This window comes from Uranotaenia lowii, chromosome 3 (genome assembly GCF_029784155.1).
Source record: "Uranotaenia lowii strain MFRU-FL chromosome 3, ASM2978415v1, whole genome shotgun sequence".
Lineage (NCBI taxonomy): Eukaryota > Metazoa > Arthropoda > Insecta > Diptera > Culicidae > Uranotaenia > Uranotaenia lowii.
The window spans coordinates 264545662-264553625 of NC_073693.1; the positions used below are offsets into that span (position 1 = coordinate 264545662).

The 7964-nt window shown below is 33.5% G+C and overlaps 2 long non-coding RNA genes across 2 annotated transcripts; both read left to right on the top strand.

The window, feature by feature from the left end:
- The first annotated feature begins 383 nt into the window (after positions 1-383).
- LOC129756487 (uncharacterized) lies at positions 384-989 on the top strand. The gene is made up of 2 exons (XR_008739469.1): positions 384-538; positions 634-989. It is a non-coding gene; the product is annotated as an uncharacterized LOC129756487 (long non-coding RNA).
- A 5787-nt stretch (positions 990-6776) lies between these two features.
- LOC129758611 (uncharacterized) lies at positions 6777-7539 on the top strand. The gene is made up of 3 exons (XR_008740024.1): positions 6777-6948; positions 7007-7150; positions 7207-7539. It is a non-coding gene; the product is annotated as an uncharacterized LOC129758611 (long non-coding RNA).
- The last annotated feature ends 425 nt before the right edge of the window (positions 7540-7964 follow it).

Here is a 7964-nt window from a genome sequence, read left to right on the forward strand (position 1 = left end):
TTCAAGTTACAGCTCCATTTTTCGATAACAAGGGTTTTGTTTAGACAAGATTTAAATGCTTTTTCAGTTGTAGGTTTCATTTGACGTAAATGGAAATGCTGGAAAAACACAAAATAGAGTAAAATTTTGATTATTAGTTTAAATGTCGGAAACCTTTTTTCAACCAATTCAAAATACGTTGACATTGCATAAAATATTCATTGAAGATACAAGAAACTATCAACTTGTTTGATGTGTTTTTGTTGATCTTCCTATTTACAGTTTTCCGAGCAATAAAGCTTAACCAGTTTTAATTTGCATTCGAATATGTTTGAACAGCTGATGGACCAAACATAAAAACAAAGACGGTTCGATACAAATTTGCATCCAACAGATGCACTCAACTGGCGCTATAAAAGTGAGATCCGTGGAGGGTTTAGCTATCAAAAGTGATTACGAGCTTTATCAACAAGTCGTGAGTAAAGTCAGCTAAAAAGCTTGTACAAAAATGCATTTCTTCAATTTTATTACTATCGTGCTTCTGATTTCAACTGTTCTGGTGAGTAAAGGTGAAATGTCTGATCATCTGGTTGTATTTCAAGAATGTTTCATTGTATAAAAATCTTGATTACTAAAATCAAAACCAAATTTCAGGTTGGAATCGCTCTTGGAAGAACGCCTAATCCTGCAAAAAAAGCACAACTAGATGCCCTGAAACAAGCCATTTTCGAGAAGAAAATACAGGAGATAGCGACGGCCTATAGTGTTACTCTACCAACAACAACAACAGAAGCAACAACAACAACAACAACAGGGTAATTACGGTTTAAATGTATCATCGAGAATAAAATATAAATCGCATGCCTAAAGCAAAATAATTGAAAAAAAAATGATAAACCACTAAAAGTTGATCAAAAATTTAAAAAAAAAATCTGGAGGCAAGTTTTTTAACTTTCCAAATAATAAATGACAAACAACAAGAATTGGAAGAATAAATTTTTTTTAACCCATTTCAATGTTTCACTAATGAAAAACTTGAAAATCTCACAGTTTAAAAAATGCGTTTTATTTTTCTTATCTTTTGAGAAAGTTCATAAGAAAAATGTTTCACTTATGACAAACTTGAAAAACTCACAGTTTAAAAAAAATATTACCTATACTTACCTTTTGAGAAAGTTCATTGAAAAAAAGAAGATTATTTTTGAGATACAAAAACACTGAACATAATTAAACGTGAAATTGTAAACCGAAAAATATGTAGCTCGAAATTACAAATAGGAGCTAAAATTGGAATACCATATTCCAGGATATAAAACTGATAAGAAAAATATGTTTAATGATGAACAGAAAGAAAGGTTTCTGAGCTCAAAAAATTTATTTGAATTTCTTGTATATCTTATTTGATTGAAAGGGAACTTGGTTATCTGAAGTCATAAGCAGGTATTTATTGTCATAATGATACTGGCATTTTGAAGGTAATATTTGGATTATTTTTCGAACCTTAAAATTTTAAAGTTCTTCAAACTCCTTGGTTATAACATCTTCCATCTTGTACATAAGAAAAAAAATCTAACTTGGATTGTTCCAAGTTCATAAATTTATTAATATAACTTTCTAACATAATTAAAGAATTAAAAAGTTTTACTGTTCCCCTGTCAATGTCATAAGAAATTAAATATATATAGTCTCTCGAAATTCCCGCATCTCAAAAACATAAAACTTCGATGAGACGGCGAAGTTATAAAATAAATGAAATAGAATTTAGATTACAAGGCGAAATTCCACAAATTATTATCACCAATTGTGATTGAAGTGAAAAAAAAAATAAAATAAAATATAAAAGTAAATCTTCTTAGATTTCTTTGAACATTGCCTTGTGAAGAACGCAAAATGCAAAACAAAAAAAAACGGTATGCGATAAAAAATTAAAGTTCATCGGAAAAAAAAATTAAATTCGTTAAAAATCCAAAAGATTCAAAGTTTTTATGTTGTAAAATATAAAGAAAGTTTTTTTTAATGATGTCGCAGCATTCAATGAAATTATGAAAATGATATTTTGATATATAAAAAAAAATAATTTTTATGTTCCATCAGTTACTAAAAAAAATGTTATAAAGTCCCTGTGAAGACATTATTTGAAATTCAGCAAAAAGATGAGGATGCATAGTTTTTTTCAAAAAAGGTACGGATGATTTGAGAGAAGATAAATAAAAGTTAAAAATATATGTTGTCTGAAAAAAACTATGTGTAAAATGTGAACTTTGATAAAAATTTGTAATTTGTATCGATGTATTTCGAAAATTGAACAATTTTTTTGAATTCTGAAGATAGTAGAAAAAATCCATGTGATTCATGTAAAAATATACAGATTGGAATTGATGTGGCGAAATTATAAAAAGTGTGTATTATGATTTCGAAGCCAATAATAATAATAAGGGCGAGTAGTAATAAAAATGAAATTCTAAATACATGTTTTGGTTTCCAATGTATAAATGCATTAAATCAACTTTTTAATATCCAAAATATAATATGTTATCCATGATACTTTCCTTACACAAACAAGCTTTTGATTAAATGCAAACTTGAACCATATCATTTTAGACAACCAGCCCAAAACTTCAAAAGGGTGTTAATTTTGATTGAACGTTCGGACCCCTCGAACAAACATCGATATGTTTACCATGCTCTCCCTTTCTCTCGCTCGATGCAGCAAACAAATCGACCGAAAATTGCCAAACAAATGACCGGGGCCAAACAAACGAACGGCCCCGTTGAGCCAAGACGCCTGGCTGTGAATCGGTTTTAATTTGCTTATAACGACAACATTTCACCGAAAAGTCGCGCGCGCACAGACAGTGTCCAGTTTGGTGGACGGACACCCTAATTATGACATAATTTATGGCTTGTCACTTTGGCCCATCAGTTGGCCAAACGAGACAACGACAAAGAAGTGGCAGTGGTGAAATTCCTCGGAACTGGGAGTTCTTGTTAGGGTGACGTTATGGAAAGTTATCATAAGTTTCATAAGTTTAAGGATAGGTACACTTGATCTATCAAGGCGGTACACGTAGAGGTCAGATTAAGTTAGTGAATGAAAATAAAAATAAAAATAAAAAGTTTAAGTGTAAGGTATTACCGAATAAATTAATTTTCTATCGCTCTTAAGACACAAACGACACGAAAATATCTAAACTTCTAGACAAAAAGAATTTTCTTGGCAAGAGGGCACTAAAAGAAGTACGAGTGAAAACCGTTTTTATACTCTGAAATTTCCTTTCCTAGAATGGATCTGCCGTGTTGCAGTAGACTGAATCGATATGAGGTAATTTTTGAATTTCTCAAATCCTAGGCTCTAAAAAGCTTCGTTTTGGTTCAAAATTTATCCATGATTTTTTTCAGAATTTTTAACGTTTACATGAGTAAACTTTGACTTTTAGGTTTGTATAGAAAAAAAAGATGCAAATGGATTTTGTGTCAATTTATAAATTTTCTAAAGGAAATTTGTGAACAGTAACTTTGTGTCTTTTAAGGGAAAAAAGTTATTAGCTGTTTAACAGGGGTATGTCTTTTGGCATTAAAAAACAATAAATTCAATTGACATCACTGCTGGTGCCTTGCGAAACATTGCATGTAAAGTAATCTTGCAACTTGTACGTCTTGGTGATCGAGTGGTTAGCGTGGTAAGATTGTAATCGCTGGTCCGCTGATGGCATGGGTTCGATTCCCATCTCGGTACTGGGTGTTAAATGTTAATCTTAAGTTGTCCACGTTATTTATTCAGTCTGTAAAGGCTAAATCGGCTAAGACGGTGTATGTCTTTTTTTTTAATACCTCGCTTGGCACTCAGCAGTGATGTCACTTGAATTTATTGTTTTTTAATGCCAAAAGACATTCTCCCATTCAACATCTAATAACGTATTTGTCTAATAAGATACGAAGTTACGGTGTAAGACAATGTTGTTCAGCGGAAAATTTCTCATAAAAAATTAATAAATTGGCATAAAAAACATAAAAAGGATGTTGATTTTTCAGTAAAAAATATTCAATTTTCCCAAACAAACTTAAAATTTAAAATTTACTCATGTAAACGTTACTTAAAAATTCTGCAAAAAATCATGAATAAGTGTTGAACAAAAACGAAGCTTTTAAAGGGGTTTGAGAAATTCAAGTATTACAGTGTTTCTTTGCGTAGCTCAGATTCATCAAAAAAAAAAGTCTTGAACAGACTATATGTTTGTCTGCTTAAGACTCTTTTGATGATTCTGAGAAGAATCTGAGCTACGCAAAGAAGCACTGCAACACTAGACTTTGTCGATTTGGGGGCTTTCATGAATTTCTCAAACCCTGAGGTTTTAAAAGCTTCGTTTTGGTTCAACACTTATCCATGATTTTTTGCAGAATTTTTAAGTAACGTTTACATAGAGGAATTTTAAATTTTTAGGTTTGTTTCAAATCAACAGCCTGCTTATGGTTTTTTGCCAATTTATTAATTTTTTAAGAGAAATTTCACGCAGAACAACATTGTCTTAGACTCACACTCGGTTTGAGTTTTGCGTAAAGTGCACTTAAATTAGTAAAACGAAAATCCGATTTTTTAATCATGGCGGTAGTGCAATTATATGTTTATTTCCATGGTGCCTAGAAGTTGTTTAGTTTTGTGTGTTGTTATCCGCCAAAATTTTATTGTCTTTGATTTGGTGGTCATTTTAGCCTGAAAATTATGGCTTTTAGATTCAACCAGTGATGCGAATGTCATCCAAATGACAGTCGGGATCGTAACAGTTGGATAACATTTTCCAATGACATTCGAAGAGATCTCATTGACATTGATGGTCATCCAAAAAATTGTTAAACGATTTGAGAAAATGTTATCAGTTTTACAATGACAGTCGCTCAAAAAAATGTCATCGAATTATTCGTCTCGATAACATTTTTGGCCTGTTTCAGTCGAAGATTCTGTTGGTAGTTTGACGGTCTGAATGACATATTTGAATTTTAGATTGCATTAATGTCATGGAAAAACTAAAAAAAATGAAGTTCATTGCTTACGGCCAATCGGGCCGGTTCCGTAATCCGAAAAATCAAAATGATCAGATTTTAACTTGCGAAACATGAATAGAAAGCTTTTGATCTTTACATGATGGGAATTGATAGGAGAACACATACATTTCGGATTCCAGAACCGGTCAGATTATTAATGGTCAGGACCAGATGTCCCCGAACCACTTCTCCTATCAATTTCCATCATGTAGGTACTGATCAAGAGCTTTCTATTTATGTGTCGCAAGTTAAAATCTGATCATTTTGATTTTTCGGATTCCGGAACCGGCCAGATTGTCCAGTCCACATGAGCAAAGTCTCAATTCCAAAATTCTCCTGAATAATACTAGCAAGGAACCGTTTCAGCTGTCGCGACATTCATTTTAATAGCATTTCATTGAGATTCCTATGAATGTTACGATTATGGTTCTGTGACATTCAAAATGTTAAACATCGCCATATCATTTGTTAATATGAATATAACCGAAGCAACGACCAGCTTTCATCTGCTTAGCTTAATTTTTTCCATAACTATCATTATCTCGATGCAGGTTGTGACATTCATCCCAAATGTTATTCGACATTTTCTCGAAGGAATTTCTTAGTGATGACATTCACAAAATCCAAAAAGGACATGACTGCGACGGTCGTTTTCGTACTGATGAATGTCGCTCTAGGCCAGGGGTTTTCAGATCATTAGCTCGGCGGAGCACTTTTTAAAACCAAAAATTTTGGCGGAGCACCTACATTTTTGAAAGAATGAAAACCCGAATTTTGACAACTTGATGGTATTTATCGTTTAAATAAGATGTGTCTGGTCATCATAGTCAATATAATCACTAATGAATGGCTACTCTTTGAATAGTCTTGCATGTATGTATGTATGTAAAAGTATGTGTCATCAAAAATTATTGATTTTAATATAACAAATACGCTTTCTTCGATTTTTCAAGCTGTAACAAGTTTGGTTAAATTTGTGTCAGTTGTAGCCAGACGTCTGGTTCCAACTTTAGTCGGCATCGGTATTTTGTCTTCGTTGAGAGATATGTATGTGGAAAATCCAGACTCGCATAGATAAGTTGTGGAAAACGGCAGAAAAATAAGTTTTGCTTTATCAAACATTTTTCAGATGACACCAATATTCCTCCAACGACTTTTTGGGTACGAATCTTTCTTGAAGCTTTAAATCCGATGTCATATCTATCAGGCATTCATATTCTTGCGATGTTAATGATTCTTGATTATTTGACATAAAAAAGGCTGTTCCACACATTCGAAGTCATCCAAATGAGCCAACCTGACGAGTTTGGATGACGACTGATCATCATTCAGTCTTACCCCCAATGCCAAATTATTGTAGCTCAAAAACGCTCTGACTTCCGATCTAAATTCAAACAGGCGAGACAACGTTTTTCTACGAGAGCCATCTTTGATATGAAATGAGGCCCTTGAAGCCAAAGGGGTATAAGTTCATAAATGCTAATTTCGAGAAGCACGCTTTTAAATTGCTGTGTTTGGCCATTCTCTATATCAATTTTTCGAGAATTTGTATTTTTCCTTCAAATGTAAAAGTAAGAAAAAAAAAATTCTAAAAATACGAAAAAATCACCAAACATAGTTTGAAATATGAAGAATCGTTAGATATCATTAACCCAAAATTGACAATTTTGTCACTTATACCCCTTTGGCTCTGAGGGTCTCAAATAGTAGCGTAGAATCAGGTACTATCGGCTTCCATGAAATTTTTGGGACAAAACACTAGCGCCAAAGTAAAGTTGGCGAACAAGACTTCAACTTCAAATTTGGAAAATCATCACGTACGCTTTTCCATAAAATATAAAACAGTATGCGTCGGCGTTTTTGTTTATATCGCAGATTTTGCTCGTTCAAATTTTAACATTTGTACTTCTCCGGAAGAAACCAAATTAGGTCAGTAGGTAATCTGATTTGTATAAATAACTGACATTAAAATAATCTGTTCTTACAGAATCTACCGAAAGGATTGGCGGAAGTGCCGATGGGGCAAAAAATGGACGAGGATGCATCGATGGGTTTCGACCGGACAAACTGTTCCAGTCGTGTAACCATAAAGCTTATTGATAATCGAAGGAGAAGCCCCCAATCTGATCAGGTAAAGCAAATGAAGTTTTAAAGTGATTATTGGCTATGGTTTCACTTGAATTTTAGGACAAGAAAAAATTTCCGACTATAATATTATTCGGGAATCATTGGGAAACATTCCGCGTTCGCAATGTCCGGGTGCCGAAAAAAGAGCCGTAAAGCCCGAGCTGTTGCCGTCAGTGCCGCCGCTAATCCAAGAAAAGCAAACGGAGATGATAGAAGCACCCAAGCTCAGAGAATCATCTGAAGCAACGGTCCCGTTAACAGAATTCAGCAAGACCTGCGCCATTCTCCCCGTGCTCTGCTGCGCTCGTCACGTCTCTATGGAGCCAATAAGTGCGCAACTGTTGGAGCCTGGAGCTGCTGCCACTATATTTCTTTAATTTTATAATAAACTGAGGTAGCCCTTTAAAAGCTGTTAATGAATTAATTTTTGAAATTAAGCTGGTAAAGAAATCTTATTGAGGAAGTTTAATTTTTCATGGACTATGGGATTTTATGGTGGTTCAGACTTGATTCCTTCAACATTTGTGGAATTACTTTTCATTCTTTAATTATTGTTTGGCAATTCCATCGGATGAATAGCTGCAATTTAATAACATCCTTCCCCAAAATCTGCAATTTAATTTGTTTTCGTTTTGACAACAGAGAATCACACAAGCAGATTCGGTACCTAATTTTATTCTTTACTAACCGGAGAAATAACGATTTCAAGTTTCTCCAGAATTGGCCTTATTGACGAAATCAGTGTTCACCGATGCTTGAACAGACAGTCGAAAGAAATCCATTCCATCAAACGAACCAGGCAAAAATAAAAAAAAAAA